The following is a 5,796-nucleotide window of genomic DNA, read 5'->3' on the forward strand; positions in this document are numbered from 1 at the left end:
GCGCTGTGGGAGGTGAAATGCTGATGTTGCTTAAACTGCTTAAACTGCATTGTATATTTGCTTTAGATTTGTTCAAAAGTGCTCCGTTTTAAATTTAACTAAACATGTTCAATTGTGTTTATGGTAAAGAGTAAGTTTACCAATTTGCTTGATTGAAGATGCTTATTTATGGTTTAAATAAAATGATGGGCTATTGCTGAAGTTTCTGAAACAGCGTGGTTAATTGTTGAAAGCTTTGTCGGCTTGATTCAATTAATGCTGTGACTTTAAGCTTGGTAATGGCCTGTTGTTCCATGTTGAAATAATAAATCCGTGTAATAACACAGTAAACGGAGCATTTTTGATTAAATACAGCATTTCATTTCTCAACGGTGTCGGGCTGAGCGGGGGCTGATGGTTAACAATTCGTAACTGTTGAAGGTTATTAAAAATTGATGAATGTGCCCTGGATTATAAGGTTACCAAATGTAGCTGATCATTTTGTGTTAAAATTTGAAAACATTCTTAAAACTTATAATCCGTACAGTTTAAAATTGCGATGTTTAGTTAAAAAGTCATATACAACATTCTCTTGTTGCACTTATGGTTGTTATATAGACCTGATATTAGTGTTTATCCCTGGACCTTAAACCTGTTTTTAGTTGACATGATACAAAATAAGTTTACTTGTTTGAAAACCGTCTCTTAATGTTGATCTATAAAATAAAATTGCGTTGTTTATAATGTTTAGATTTAGATGTTGTGAATTCTGGTTTTGGAGGAGCAGATGGTGTCGATATTTCAGACCTGATTTGGTCCTGGTTTAGTTTTGTTTGGACCTTGCGTGGACCAGTTTTGGACTTGGTTGGGTTCAGGCTCAGATCTGGTTTAGACCTGGTCTGTACCTGACTTGGTCCAGCTTTGGTCCGGACTTGGTCCTATTCTGGTCCAGTTTTGGTTCTATTCCATTCTAAGTCTAAATTTAGTTTGAGTTTAGCACTGTTCATGTCCAGGTGTGGTTTAATCTGGTCTAGCCTTAGTTTAATTTTAGTCCAGGGGTAGTTCTAGTTTAGTTCAGCTTTAGTCCTAATTAGATCCTGGCCTAGTTCTGTTTCAGAAGTAGTCTTAGTTTAGTTCTGGTTTGATCCACTCTGCCTCTCCAAGCCTGAATTTCGCTCACATTTTAATTTTTGATCTCAGTATTTTCCGTACAGTTATGCTTCTCTTATAAGTCCACTTTAAATAGTTCAACGTGTTTTATCAATTTATGCCGAGTATCTTGACAAAATTGCAATAATAGTTAAAAGGTTTTTTCATTCTGAAGTTCATATTCTGTTTCTGGCTCGTCCCAAATCTAGTATCTAAAACAGGGTTATCACTAAAATAATTATTAGGAAAACTAAAATAAAAAGGGAAATTAAAATGTTTAAGTTGACCCATGACTTAGTCTCAGATTAAACTTGAGGTTAATACTCTTGCATTGAAATAAAATGGTTAGACAGAAAATTGATTAATGATTGTGAAATAACACTGTTATTTCAAAAACAAACTAAAATTGTTAAAATAATTTGTAATTAAATAATCTCAAACAAAACTATAAAAAGATAATGCTGGCTCCTAAAATAATACTTCAAAATTATCTAAGATACATTTCTTTTTCTCTCTGTGAAATAAAATAACTCATAAAACAAAAACTAAGAAGAGGAATCTCAAGGAAACAAGTCATTCCAAAACAATTATCGACCAGTTTAACATGGAACAAATTTCAAGCAAAACCAAAATAGTGATTCACCACTAAAATAATAAGACTCAATCCAAAGAATTAAAACAATAACCAGTTGATAACAACAGCAGCTGAAAAAGATAACACTATAATTGATAACACAGAAGTCCCAAAGGTGTCACAATGTCTCAGTTTGTTACATTGAACCAGTTGAAGGCTTCTGGAACAGCAAGGTGCTGGAAGAAGAAGCTGACCCAAAGAGCCCAAGCAAATCTGTTTACCATCCAAGATGTGAGGAGACATTACGATATGCAACAAACATACCATCTGAAAATGAAGGATGCCATCCCCAGATGATGAAGAAGACGCCCCCCCACCATATCAAAGTGCCACTAACAAAAGCCCAAAACTCAGAACACCCTCCACTTCTATGATGCCATCCGATCCAGGGACATGTCGGCCTCCCAAAATAACTCATAAAGTGATTGGAGGAGAGTTGGCGCTAACATCTGTTGGAGGCCCTACAAGAAACTAGAAGAAAAAATCAAATCTGTCCAAAGCCAAGTGTCTGCATTGACTCACATAATAGAAACAGAGAAGATGCTGAGACGAGTGGAGGAAGAGAGTCAAAACGAAAGACACGTGAGAAGACAATACATGACAGATCAAGACGATGAAAAGACATCAGTTGACCTGGACGGAGACACAAGGATGAAGAAAAGTGGAAGTTCGTTTCCAAGGACAAAGAAGGATGGACCAAGGGGTGTCACGGCAGAAGTCCTGAGGAGACAGAGTGACGAACCCTACTCTGTTAATGGAACATTCACTGGAACGGTCTCTGACACTGACTATGAAGAAGCATACATCAGTGGAACGGTCTCTGACACTGACTATGAAGAAGCATACATCAGTGGAACGGTCTCTGACACTGACTATGAAGAAGCATACATCAGTGGAACGGTCTCTGACACTGACTATGAAGAAGCATACATCAGTGGAACGGTCGACCCCCTAAAATCAAGACAACCATATATCAGTGACACGGATGACCTGAAGTTACAGAAGGGAGAAGAATCTGCAAAGGTCTGCCCAATAAGAATGGATGGTCGACAGATTGTTTACATGCCATTTTCACTCAAGGACTGGAGTGACCTGATGCTCACACTGCCGAACCTGACCAGAGGAGGTGTACCATGGATGAGAGCCTCCTGAAACAAACAGCTGGAGACAAACTGTGTTGGGGAGACATACAAGCTGCCCTGATCAAAGCTGCTGATGAAACAGTTGCCAGAAACATCAAGAGCTACTGAAGAAAGAACAAGAATGCAGCTACAGAATAACTACCCCCATTCATATCTTCCGTGATGCCCTGGAGGCAGAACTCAGGACAAGATTTCCATGTATTGTCACTGACGAGCTGTTGTCCATGCAGATGCGAGATAACGACGATTATTACAGCTACAAGCAGCGGGCCACCAATCTATACCATGACGTAACCGGAGAACAGATGGAAGTCGGAACTGGAATGTCAGTCATGTTCCGATCTGCGCTGGTGAAAGGCATGAAATCAGTCCAAGACGCCCTACAGAATATCATGGGGCTATACAACAAATCTGAAGAAGGATTCGATGCCCATTGCAACCACCAGGTAACCAAGTGGCAGAAAGATAAGAAGGAGGCTGAAGAAAAGAAACAAGAACTGGAGCTGACCGCTGTGAAACTGCAACTACAAAAATATCAAGCGGAACTAAAGGAGAAGAAGAAAGAACCAATTCAGATGAACTCATCTCCTCTGGATCTTGGAGGATGAAGATGGAGAAGATCAATCGAGTCCAGATGTGGCTGAATGCAGAGGACCTGAAGACGCACCTCGACCGCCGTCCGCTACTGGGGCTCCAGCAGAGGAGGGGAAGAAAAGGGGGAGATAATTTAAAAGGAGAGTACAGGCCATGATTTATGAGAAATGTTCAATGTCTATCTTTGATGATGCTCATTTCTTTTTGCTTTATTTGTTTTGTTTTAGTCCCTATCAATAGAAGCTTTGAAACCACTACTGACCTCGGACAGTCAACAAGCAAAATGACAAGCCACGACATGGAGTTGGCAGACGACAAAAACAGTAAGACACAAGGAGCACAGAAAAGGGTAAAAAGGGGAGCACCAAAAATAGTAAAACTTTGCTACGAAGGACAAACTTGTAATATAGTATTTGATGTATGTGAAGTATTAGATTACATGCTCGGTTTACCAGCTATAGACCATGTATTAAATGTACAAGTGTCTGTAAAGACACTTGCCTGTCAAAAGAAAACAATTATGCAACAGAGATCAGAGTTATAGCCAGTACCGATGGACAGCAAAAACCAGCAGAAAATACTTTCAAAATTGACCCACAAAGAATTACTCTAATAAAAAATAGAAAAGATGATGCAGCTTTTCAAGCAGATTTAAAACATTGTAGAGAATCAATGACTCAACGATGCAATCCTCTGTTATTATTATACGATTGAAGCATTGGAAGGTATCGTTGAACAGTTAGGCCCTACCTCACTTATGGCTTGGCAAAATCGAATTGCCCTTGATTTGCTACTTGCCAAAGAATCATCTGTATGCAGCATGTTTGGAACTGAATGCTGTACCTATATACCAAACAACACATCCCCTGATGGAAAGATTATTAAAGCTTTGTCCAAACTCAAATCCTTGTCTGAGGAACTGGGTAGGAATTCTGGCGTATCTGAAGATACTTGGTGTAACTGGCTACAAAATATTTGGCCCTTGGACGTTTACCATAATATCCATATGTACCACTATACTGATTATATTAGCTGTTTTAGTTGTAATTGGATGTTGCATTATTCCATGTCTCAGATCACTAGTAGAACGATTAATTACTACTGCCTTAACACCAAATGCTCCCGTCTCCCAAACTGTGTTCCTCTGCTGATTCTCAGCTCTCACGTTCTGACTCCAATAATTGGGTTTGATTGAAACCCTACAAATTTATCCATTGATTAAATAGAGATAAAACCTTCCTGAGTATGTGCTCCTGGTCTCTTATTTTCGCTGTCCGAGTGTCATGTATTGATTATGTACTATGTTATTCAAGTATATTGTGTTAACAAGAATCTGGGAAATGTTATAAAAGAGCTAAAGCTAACAAAACATTTTTAAATTTTATTTTGTTCATATATGGGGATTTATTATGTGGAGGTAGCGTCTTGCTCCTCTTATTTTAGGTGGTGATTACATGTTTGATGTAATCAAAAGGGGGAATACTGTGGGAAATATTATGTGTTGTTCATGTTAATTCACCTAATATTATGGACTTTTAGAATAACAACAGGGTGGAAAACGTATGATTATCTGTAGGTCTATAGAACATGTTATTTCTGTACTTTGAGTGTCATAAAGAACATGTTTTTCTGGACTTTGAGATGCCACGAAGCAGAAAAACTGACATATGTGGACCCCGTGGCATGTTTCCACCCATGATAAGCTGCACTGGGTCAGCAGTATTGTTCATTTTCTTGCCGTTTATGCTAAATCAACAAGTTAATGTTTTGTCAAGATGTAGTATAAAGTTACCCCTGAGTTTGAGTTGGTCATTGAGGTGTTGTTCCGGGGTGACAGTTGTACTTGGTAATCAACTTGAATCTCTCAATGGAAATGTTGAAATAAAGTGGCCTGTTCTCTCGGATTCTCCATCTCCTGTGCTTCTTTTTAGGACACACATGGAACCTTCCAAAAAACCCCACAGGCTCCTCTGAAAAGTTTTGTAGGGAATCTTAATTTGACGGACGGTGCTGAAGATGATTGATACTTTTCTATAAACCTTTTGTTTTGATTTATTTCTATTATTTCTATATTTTTTATGTATGTATATATGTGTACATCTTACATTGTTGTGGTGTTTATATGTGTATATATGTTTTTATTTACTCATATTTGTTTTGGGGGAAAAATGTACGGATGCAATAACTTATGGTCATGATTGTGTGGTTGTGCTTTATAATGTAAAAAAACTAAAAAACATTGTTTAAAAACAAAACAAAAAAAACCTTCAGAGTAAAACCCTGTTTCTTGTCTCTCCT

The sequence above is a fragment of the Boleophthalmus pectinirostris genome, unplaced genomic scaffold (genome assembly GCF_026225935.1).
Source record: "Boleophthalmus pectinirostris isolate CB_2022bp ecotype Guang Dong unplaced genomic scaffold, ASM2622593v1 HiC_scaffold_2825, whole genome shotgun sequence".
Lineage (NCBI taxonomy): Eukaryota > Metazoa > Chordata > Actinopteri > Gobiiformes > Gobiidae > Boleophthalmus > Boleophthalmus pectinirostris.